This window comes from Tupaia chinensis, unplaced genomic scaffold (assembly GCF_000334495.1).
Source record: "Tupaia chinensis unplaced genomic scaffold, TupChi_1.0 Scaffold000393_1, whole genome shotgun sequence".
Taxonomy (NCBI): domain Eukaryota; kingdom Metazoa; phylum Chordata; class Mammalia; order Scandentia; family Tupaiidae; genus Tupaia; species Tupaia belangeri.
Genome location: NW_006159895.1, coordinates 219,710 through 231,498, shown reverse-complemented (window position 1 = coordinate 231,498; position 11,789 = coordinate 219,710).

The following is an 11,789-nucleotide window of genomic DNA, read 5'->3' as shown; positions in this document are numbered from 1 at the left end:
GGGAGACAACCATGCCACAATCTCTTCTCCAATCTTGAGCCTGAATGTACTGGCCCCTGGCATGATTTTTAAGCCACCAGGTATGGGACTCAAAACACAGTCAGTCATGTTGGAGTTCAGCACCTTAACCACCATGCCACCTGCTGGCCCCTGTATTTTCTTTCTTGACAATGAGTTTGTGATGTTTTGTGTTTAATATGCTTTTGGGGAGAACCAACAGGTGGCGTGATGGTTAAGGTGCTGGACTTCTACTCGGTGGACAGTGGTTCAAGTCTCGGATCTGGTGGCTTGAAACTCAAGCCAGGTGAGAATGTATGTGTGCCCAAAATCCCAGGAGTAGAAAGGATTGTGGTGTGGCCATCCCCCTCTGGAGGGTGATGTCTCACTTTCTCTCTCTATTTCTGTCTTTCTGATGAGGGCGTGCACTGTGTGGCAAAAACCTTTTAAAAAAAAAAAAAGGAAGGGGAGTTGAAATAAAAATTAATTCTAGGCTTCTTCCAGCTTAATTACAATATTGCCTATCTGATGGTTCTTGTAGAGTTTTAGAATGTTTAGTCCTCAACGCAGACCTTGTTACTTAGGCATATTAATATTTTATTTACAACTGTGGAAATTGAGGCTCGACAAAGCAAACAATCAGTTCAAGACCATGCCATTGATAACTTATAGAAGGAAGACAAGGAAGGCCATGCTGGTTCCAAACCCACGTTTACAATTCTTGATCCTTACTGTCTTTAAACTCTGGAGTACCATTTCATGCAGATGCCTTCAGTGAGATGTGTGTGTCTGTGACTTTTTATGGGTGCTATTAGCATTCTAGGTGTGCATTTCTTTGTTTGTTTAAGAACATTTAGTCTTCTTTCCCAGATTAGATATATAATTTAAGAGGTACATATAAATGTAGCTAGAATAGTAACAGAATTAAATATGTGGGGCAGGCCAACCTTGGCATTGTGTTTAAGGCAGCTAGAACCCACGAGGTTGCCTGTGCAGTTTGAGTCCTGGACACAGTGGCTTGAAAAACACACTGGGTTTATATGCCTAAAATCTCAAAGGAGATTGGAGGACAAGGGATGGTGGCATGACCATTTTCCATAGCGATGTTTTCTTATTTCTTCTCTCTTTCTCTCTCGCGCGCATGTGCTCTTCTGCAGGCACACATGCCCTCATCTTATCTTAGTCAATGAAAGAAGAATATATCATTTCTATGTAGAGGACAGTGGGAAATAATAGTTTATAATCTGAAAAGATCTATGATTATCAGTCATTGGTCCAGCAAGTAGTGCGGTGGTTAAGGCTCTGAACATTCCCTCATGGCCAACCATGGTTCAAGTCCCAGACCTGGTGATGTGCTTTCTTACTTTCCCTCTCATTCTTTCTCTCTCTCTCTGGTAAAATTAAAAATAAAAAATGAATAAATAAAATTAAATAAATAATTATTTAAAAAAGAAGAGATAGAAAAAGAACTTTTACTCACTCACTGTGAGTTCTTGTGAGACCATAGTACTACACAGTACATAAAGAAATAAGTCCTCAAAAAAGCAAAGAGCAAAGTAAAAGTGGAAAAAGATGTTTAAAAATGAACACGTGGTAAAGTCAATGATTTGGTGATTTCTTTCATTGTTTTAATTGTCTTCTCATTCTTTCCTTGACTGCATTGTTTTAGTTGAGAGACCTTAACATTAGTCTTATAAGAATTCACAGTAAGTAAAAATTTTCTTTTTCCATCTCTTTCTAATGAGCTATGGGAATATGCAATTTTACCCATCTTTAACTGGACTAATGCTTGATACGATAGATCTTTTCAGATTATAAACTCTTATTTCCCACAATCCTCTACACAGAAGTTACAGATTTTTCTTTCATTGGCTGTAGTAAGAAGAGGGCATGTGTGCTTGGAGGAGACCATGCGCATGAGAGAGAGTGAGAGAAAGTTAGAAAACATCCCCATCGGAATGGTCAGGCCACAATCTTGCCTTCTTCTTCACCCTTACTTTGTAAGTAACTCTTGCCCGTTTTAGAATGTTGTCTTTGTCTTTCATTTTTACTAATTCAGCTACAATAGGCCTTAGAGAGGATCTTATGTTATATCTATTTGGTGTCTTTTGTATTTCCTGGATTTAAATGTCTATAAGCATTTCTAAAATTGGAAAGTTTTCAGCTAAAATATTATGAAAGATTTTCTATGCCTTTACCTGTCTCTTCACCTTCTGGAATGCCTATTATGTAGATACTTGGCCATCAGTTAAAGTATAATGTTTGGTGCCACTTTTTTTATTACTATTTCTTTGTTAATGTGCTTTTTGATCTAACGACCATAGTACATGATTTCAATTAGTCCTTCTTTTCCATATTTTTTCCTCAGTACTGCTTTGTGCGATTCTCTTTTTATAAACATCCCAGCATTCAAACTTAGGTATAAATATCCCATCCATTTGAACTTAGGAAAAAACTGGAAACAAATAAGTAAAAGTTCTAATAAAGTCAATTATATAGTAGCCACATCACTCACTTTGATGTGACAAAACACACATTAAACTAAAGATCAGAAAATATGGGTTTCCAACTCATCTTGCCATGTTAGGGAGTGCTTAAGACCTTTGGTTCCTTCATTTTGTGTAAAAATTGAATTAAACAACGATTCTCTTTTAAACTGCCTAATCTATGTTTCCATATTTTTAGAGTATATTGAATAGTTGAAAACAATTTTTGAACCAGAAAACACTTTTAAATGATACTAAATAACTTAATTATCTGGAGTTACTTGGAATAGCTATATTGCTGGATGCCCATGTAGTCAATCATGTTGGAGTCCCCGACCCAGCAGCTTAAAACTCACACCAGGTGGGTGTGTGATGCTCAAAATCCCGAGAGGAGACTGGAGGAGAAGGGATTGTGCAGTGGTCATCCTCACTGGGGGTTGATTACTCATTTCTGTCTCTTTGTCTCTTTCTGTCTCTCTGGCGAGTGTACACGCCCTATAGCAAAAATCTCTCTTTAATATAAAAAAAAATAGCCTAGACTAGCGTCTTTCCTCTTCAACTCTGCTCTGGATTTAAAAATCACATCATTTAGTTAGGAACATGAAAAATCAGAAAGGATTGCTTTTTCTGAGTCACATGGTTGAGGAGAAAGTTTTTTCAGATCAAACTCTGGATAGCTGAATTTTAGGGATATCTTTTTAAAAAGGTTCACCCTTAAATTTTTGTTATTTAAAATATTATAAAGCCCACATTTGATGCCTAGATTTTAATGTATTTAAGAAAAGCTATTTTTATTTGCTTAATCTCTTTTCAAGGCATGTATGATAAAACTGCATTGTGCCATGACTATTCAAAGTTAATTACTACTTACTATCTATAGACTTGAAGCATAAAGTGCTCCTGGATCTTTTATATTTAAAAATTGTTTAAAAATTTATAAATATTTAAAATGTAATTAGATAAGGCATACACACACACACACACACACACACACACACACACACGTGTGTGTGTGTGTGTGTGTGTGTGTGTGTGTATAATTTCCAACATGAGACAGTTGAATTGTCCAGATATAAAAGGCCATGTCACCTTTCATTATTGCTGACAAAAATGAACTAGAATCCAAGAGTTAGAGTGTTGGGAATGAAAAGAACATTTATTTTGAAGTTTTTCTACCGTCTGGTGAATCACAGTCCTCAAGACAGAACCCATCTCTAGTTGTCTACGTCTCAAGAGGATGCATAACACTTCAGAAACAAAACACCAACTGTCAAAAAAGAAAAGAAACTTCTTTTGAGAAAAGTATACAATTAGACCTTGCTCTTAATATTGTATGTTCTTTTATTATTTTTTTTGAGAGTTTTTTGTTTTTGTTTTTGTTTTGTTTTTGTTTTTTTGTTTTTTTGCTATAGGGCATGAGTGCTCACCAGTGTTGATGAAAAAAATAACCAACTGTAAAATTAATAACTAATGCAGTTTATTTCCAAGGCAACTGTCAGTGACCTAGGCCTGGAGAAGATGCATATATGCCTTTTCTTGGGATGATCATGTACAGAGGTTCCTTTTATTTGTTTTTGAGATTGACAGACAACATTTAGTAAAAAGATTTTCCATTGGTCTGGCCCAAAAAGGCGGGACATGTGGGAGGGTCTTATAGGTTATAGGTGGGTTCCACAATTCTCAGGTTGGTGATTGGAAGGGAAGATCTGTGCCTTAGTTAAAGAAAGGCTTAATCTATATCTCAAGGAAAAGAGAAGTTCTGTGTCTTGGGAAGAGATAAGCACAAGAATATACAGTAATTGGTTGAAATATACATCTCAAAGATACTATGCCAGGAACAGGAGGTAGGAAGAATCCTGTTAATAGAAAATAAATGGTCTATTAATGTTTGTGGGCATGACTTCCCCAGTTCCCTTTTGAAAAGATTTTGGAAAAAATAGGAAAAGTAGTCAGACTTCTGTCCACACCAGAAGAGACAGTGAGAAAGAAAGTGAAAAATCTCCTCCCCAGGAAGATAGCCACACTGCAATCCCTTTTTCTCTATTCTCCTCCCGGGACCTTGAGTATGTATGCACACGTGCCTGGCATGAATTTTAAGCCACCGGGTACAGGACTCAAACCGCAGTTGACTACTAGGAGTTCAGCAACATAGCCATTACATCAACTGCTGGTCCCAATGTTGTATGTTCTTTAAAGAGTCGAAAGAATGTGGGAACACATTTATAGAGAGACCTTGAGGTGTGGGGACATGCTCCGAGCAAACACCACCTGTACTTTTGGGCTTTGGCAGAATCTTATAACTTGCCCTTTCCTTGACCCTCGCTACAGACAAAGCAAAGGGTGGAAATTGCTAGGGATGTTTCAACAGACACATCTGATGGAATTCAAGAAATATCTTGACTCCAAATAACAAAGTCCAATCCCTGCTCTGCATCTGAAAGATTCTTTAGCCTTCTCTGGGTGTGGTGGTGCAGGCTTTCTTTCTTTTTTTTGGAGACGTTTTCGCTATAGGGCGCGTGCGCTCGCCAGACAGTCAGAGAGAGACATAGAGACAGAAAGCGAGAAATCACCCCCTTGGGGGAATGGTCATGCCGCAATCCCTTCTCCTCCCTTCTTCTCTCTGGATCTTGGGCACACACGCACATGTGCCCGGCGTGAGTTTTAAGCCACCGGGTTCAGGACGGTGGTCGCAGTCAACTACGTGGGAGTCCAGCGACATAGCCATTACGCTAACTGCTGGTTCCCTTATAGAGAGATTCTTTAGCCTTAAGCTGGGTTTCTCTCCATTAGAAAAGAAGATAATGGGATTTTCTCTTAATGGGATTATCACCAAAGGGATACACCTGCCCAGTATGACTAAACTCTTAAAGATTGGTTACCTGCTTCTTATTGTCTATAACCTGGCAACGAATCTATGAAGTGTCATAAAATATACATATGTACTGTTGCCTTATACTATAAATAAAGACACCCAGTTTGTCTGGGTGGCTCAAGCTGCGGCACAAATTGCTTGGGCTACCTAAGCTCAGGCTGCCTGTGTCTGCTGTTACTCTGTCTCTGTCTCATTCTTTCCGATTCCCCCGGTCTGGTCCTCTGGAGATGAAGGGTTTCCTCTTTCTCGTCCTCTTTCTCTTCCTCACAGTCAGCTCCCTGATCATGATTCAGCTAGAACCAAGCCCTGGGGTGGTCACTGACAGAAGAATTAGAGTTCAGAGAAAGGAATTATATATATTTGTTTTCTTTGAAAATTAGGGTCATCAACATTTGATTATTATGATAACTCATTTAAGTGCAAATATAGGGATGATTGCTCATAACAATTCTGAAATTTCAATATTATTTTCTAATGCTAGAGCAAAAATCCAACAGGAAGATATTATAGGATATAGGGCTTAACAAAATGGTCAGAGTTCATATATTTTAAAATCTATGTTCTGCTCTGTGTAAAATGGACTGAGGAAGCACAAAGAAAGAAATGGGAAGACTATGGGACTATTAGATAAATGCTAAAGGACTTAGAGTTTGGAGATGGAAAACATGGATGGATATGTTTTGCATTTATATTAACATTAGAAAGAACTGGACAATAGATATTTTATATATAAAGATGGGTGGGGGGAGATAATAGCGGACTTAGCAGGAATAGCTAATACATTTTGACATTCCTTGCAGGAAGGGCTGTTTAACTTGAATACTAAAAGATGATTAACAGCCCAATGGGGGTATAGGAAAGAGTCATATAAAGATCCACTTAAGACGTCTTATCGTTAGGGACCAATTGGCACAGTGGTAATGCCACATGGAAACAGGTTTGGGGTTTGGGTCCTGTGACCTCCCTCAGCTCTCGGAGAAGGCATACTTGCATGGTCCTAATCTAGGCAGACTGACACTGGGGGTACATTCACAGCAGGGCACCCAAGTTGGGAGAACCTGTCCACCTGTCTCTCTGTGTGTCTGTCTCTCTCATGAAAGAAACACGTGGATACATTTTCTGAACAGAATAATGAGATTTAGTTTAAAGTGTTTTCTTTATTCTGATGATAATGAGATATAAATGAAACAAAATATTTGTAGAGATTTTTACTATATGGCACATATACTTGCCAGAGAGACAGGGAGATAGTGAGAAATCCCCTCCCTGGGGCGATGGCCATGATGAAGCCCCTTCTTGGGCACTCATGCTCATGTGCCTGGCATGAGTTTCAAGCCTCTGGGTCCAGGACTAGAACTGTAGTTGGCCATGTGGGAGTCTCACAGTGTAACCATTATGCCCATAAATAAAACATCTGACTAGGAGATGACATATTTGTCAGATCAAAATGACAGCCCATCAGCATCATTTGCTTTCCATCTCTGTAAATTTCGACCTTTAGTGAAACAAGTGTAATTTAAGGTTGTTTCACCTATTCCAAATCTAAATGAAGCAATATGGGTTTTCAATTTCTCGTAATTCTGGAAGTGTATGAGATGCTGAAGAATGATTTTATCCATAGACTGGAGAATCACTAAAACCTCAGAAATCTGGCATGAAGGGAAACTGAAAGTCTGTGGTCTTCGTCCTGAACCACCTTGAAGATTCTGAAAAATATCTTGTAGACGTTGTTAGAGAAGTTGTAATACCTATGAAAGCACAAAGTGAGAAATGAGTCTTCCACTATGTACGTAGGTGATTTAAATACTTTCTGAAGCACTGCAACTAATTTTACAAAGTAACAAAATCCTCAATTCTCTCATTGAATGTTTGATATGTGAGAAAATCTGGTATGATATTAAAAATGCTGTATTTTTTTTTTTGAGAAAGATTTTTGCTATAGGGCATGTGCGCTCGAGTGAGAGAGACAGAGATACAGAAAGAGAGAAATCACCCCCCAGGGGCGATGGCCACACCACAATTCCTTCTCCTCCATTCTCCTCTCAGGATCTTGACACACATGCTCATGTGCCCTGCATAAGTTTTAAGCCACCAGGTCTAAGACTCAAACTGCTGTCGTCTCCATAGGAGTCCAGTGATGTAATCATTATGCCATCTCCTGGTCCAAAAATGCTGCATTTCTATTTACTACTTTAAACTATTACTCTTCATCATTCTTGTTTTACTTTTTTAAAAAAAATATATTTTTGTTGTTCGGGTTTCCAAGAATTTCCAAAAGTGGGAGTGGAGATCAAGGATAACCATCAAGAAGCTGTTTTTCTTGAAACGAAGCCTCCATCTGTGTAGTGAACAGATTTAGGTTTTACAGTAGTTGGCAGCACGACGGCTTGACAAGGACTACAACCACTGACACCCTTTCCAGCTCTGTCTTCCTGGGCAAATACAGTATTAACAGGTACTTTGCAACATAGTTATGGTGATGAGGATGTATTCATTGTATACATTGGGAAACAAGGGTTTTGTAAAGTTGAATATTGATTTGGCAGAATTGTCACATGTCTTTTTTAGGTTTTAAAATGTGTCTCAGGTTTTGCATTTCATTACATTTTCTTTGTTTTTTGGTCATATTGCTTCCCGGTTTCCTAGAAATGTAAGAAAAATAAAACTATCTGGAGCCTATGATAAAATCAGATTTGTGTTGGTAACTCTTATTCTGTTGCATTAGATATCCTGTGACATAGCTTACTCAACTATTCCAAATGAATGATACTTTTAGGGTATGCTCTCACTCCTTCATACTTTGGTTGCTGATCTACACTCACATTGAAAAATTTTAGCAATGTCTCTACAATGACAAATTTCAAAGCTATATAATAAAATGATGAAATTGAATTACAGGCTCTGGGCACATTCTAGCACATGCACTAAGAGTACAAGAGAATTCATGCTGTCGATTCTTGGGTTGCTGTACTCCTATTCTTTACTGCTTTTGTTATGTAACAATTGAACTGATACTCAATGTGAGAGCTTTATATTTTCACATGCATTAAGAGTGATTACAAACTATCTTTAAAAACTCACACTTCTACTGGTAATGATCTCATATTACTCATTTTCTTCTTTTTTTAAAAAAAAATTTGCTAGAGGATGTGCACACTCACTGGAGAGAGACAGAGAGAGAGAGACAGAGAGAGAGAGAGAGAGAGAGAGAAGGAAAGTGAGAAAGCACCCCCCAATCCATGGAGGGAATAGTCACTCTGTAATCCCCTTTCCTCTATTTTTTTTCTCCTTGTGAGATTTTGGTCATGCACACACATACAGTTGGTATATTTTTCAAGTTATTGGTCCCAGGATCTTTACATGGACTGGGCCATGTGTGATTCAGCGACCTTAAGCAGATGCCACTGCATTATTCATACTTGCAATATCTGTTAGACTTTCCTCGTCTGTTCAGACTCTCTTTCCTCTTTCTGTCAGTATATAAAGGTAAAAATAGAGAAACAACATAAAAGAAAAATAACAAAAGCATGATTAAAACTCATAAGAGAAGGTTGTGGACTGCTCCCTGTCGTGCTTGTACACAGCAGCTTACTCTCTAGCTAAAGACTGGCTTATATAAGTCAGAACCAAAGAAGGCATGAGAATGTATCTCAAGTAAGTCTTTGTCTAAGTAATGAAAAACTGTTCAAGTTCCCAACAATTTTTTAATGTCACCTACACTGCACAAGAATACAGCCTTGGGTGTACCCCGAGACCATTGGCTATGCTTAGCAATATTAATGGTGTGTTGGTTTGTGTTCCTCTAAAGCCAGACCCTGATTTGATGATTTGTGTGCATGTCGTTTATTTGAAGAAGTATTGGGAGAGAGGAGCCTCATCTGAATGAAGAGTGGTAGTAAGTGGCAGCTGATGGTTAATCTTTCTTTGAAATTTCTAAAAGAATGTATGAAAAACTCCTCACATCTGTCCCCGTGAGGGATGCCTGACTTACATTCAAGACATACATCCCTCTTTGTGTGAGAGATGTTTTGAGGCATAATTTTTAGTTTGTCTAGTCTGTTTCATGGACAAGAGTACTTCTGACTCCAGAGAAGAAGAAACCATCTCTGTGTGTCTAGGAAGATGAGAAGATATAGCAGCACAGCAGCATCTGTTTCTCAGGGTATATGCAAAAACATACATTTTGCACCAAAGTGCTCCCGTTTGTCCCATGGAGGGAAAAGAAACTTACAATATTTTAAAGTTGCTTGACAAGAGGCCACCAGGTAGCATGGAAGTTAATGTGGCTGGATCCCACATAGTCTACTCCACAGTTTGAGTTAGAACCTGGTAGGCTGGAAAAATCACACTGGGTGCATGAGTGTGCATGCTCAACATCTCAAGAGGGGAATGGAGAAGAAGGAATTGTAGCATGGCTTTCCCTCCTGTGTGTGTGTGTGTGTGTGTGTGTGTGTGTGTGTGTGAATTTCTCACTTTCTGTCTCTCTGTTTCTGTTTCTGTCTCTCTCTAGTAAGTGTATACACTCTATAGCAAAAATGAAATAAAATATAAAATAAAATTGGTAGATAAAATTGAACTGATTTCCCCCCCCAATAAATGCCTATCCTAAAATCAGTTTAGTCCATTTGCTAAGGTAATATTCACAGCCTTGTTGAAATGTCCCTTTTTGTTCCAGGGGAAAATTCTGGGAAGGTCACTCTTTTAGTGGGATGCCCATTATGGAAAGTGTTTTGAGACAAACCTTAGCAATGTGCAGGGGCTTCACTGAAATTTTGCCAAGTAAAACAAGAGGGTAAATACAGTCCCATGCTACGTTTCTACTCTAGATGAATGTTTATGTGGTATTTTAGAATACTGGTAGTCTCCCTTTTTCCAAATCTCTAGTTCTGTGGCTACAGCAAAAAGAGGATGATTTGGACGAAGCGAGGAAGAAATCATCCTTGTGGTTGCAGGACGCCTGCCAGGTTGCATGATTCTTGCCACATTAAAACATTTTTAAAACTGTCCTACCTGTTCAACCTCTGTTGTTAAGCAGAGAAAGAAAACAGCCTCTCTCTGTTTCCTCTGGGTTATGGATGGTGGTCAGGTTCAGTAAGAAAAACCCCTCAGCAGGGGTTCCTGAGTCATTGGTGAAATTTCAGTAGTACAGAATTGTCTGACTTGGCTCACCATTACAGTATTTACAAAAATTGAGATAGGGTCATGCTTAAGTAGAACGAAACCACAGTTGCCTCTTTTGCCTTTGCTCTCATCGTCATTTCTGGGAAAAAATCCAAACTTCTACCATCTGTGGTTCCCTAGCAATATGGAAAAGCAAAGGGTTTGATTATTAATTGAGCTGGAGTGAGCCAGCCCCCAGAGATTTACACTCTGATGAGCCCACTCCACTGTTTGGCTTGCTTGTTTTATCTCTGATGAAGCAGGAGCTGAAATTGTTCAAGCATTTCCGAATATCCAAATGCTCCTTCTTCAGAGATCCAGTAGCTATAAACTCACAGCATAGCGTAGCATTTTGCTACAGTGGGATTACATAGTCATGAAGATGTTCTGTTCTTAGCATGTAGTTAATTTGGAGCTGAGCCTCTCAGACAAGAAAAGAGAATATAGATTACACTGAGACAGTTGCACTGATAATGTGTTACATTAATTTGTTTCCCAGTCATTAAGGATGAAAAAAAGATACATACACATGACCCATTCTTAGGGAACTGCTTCTGACATAAACTGGCTATTATTCCTCCAGTCTTCAATGCATAGGAAGACATTTTTGAATCTTTATTTTAAATATCTTACTTGAAAAATACTAGGATGTCAAATATTTCTACAATCTTTTTTCCTCTAACCTTCATTTTACACTTGTTCATTATGAATTTATTTATTCAGATTTTTCTGTCATGAGTTTGCATTTTCTCTTTATTTTTCAAATTCCTTGTAAGACTTTTACCTACTACATTTTCTGTTTCTGTAGAGGTTAAAATAAGAGCGATAAGGCTCAGCATGAAAGACGACTTTATTATTGCAAAGCTAGTGAAAAAGGAGATATGACCAAAATCTTCTAAATATTTATGTGTTACATATGGTGTTTAGACACAGCATCTATTAATTTTATTTCTTATCATCTCGATCTACAAATATGTTCTTTATGCTTTGTAGGTGATTTATTTGTATAAGTACATTATAAATTACTTTTTGGAGGAAATTATTTATCTTTTATGCACTGAAAGCCACTCTTAGCACTTTTCTCATCTTCTGCTGTCTTGCATTTGCTCAAGGACTTGCATGAACTTGTCTCCCCCTTATCTGAAGGTGCAACCTCCCCTTTTACCCTGCTGCAGGGACTTCTTGCTGAGCTCTGAATGTACCTTGTTTTTGTTCTGTTTCTTTTTTTTTCCTACTGGACTTCTCATCCTGTCTGGAATAGGCTTTTCCTACCA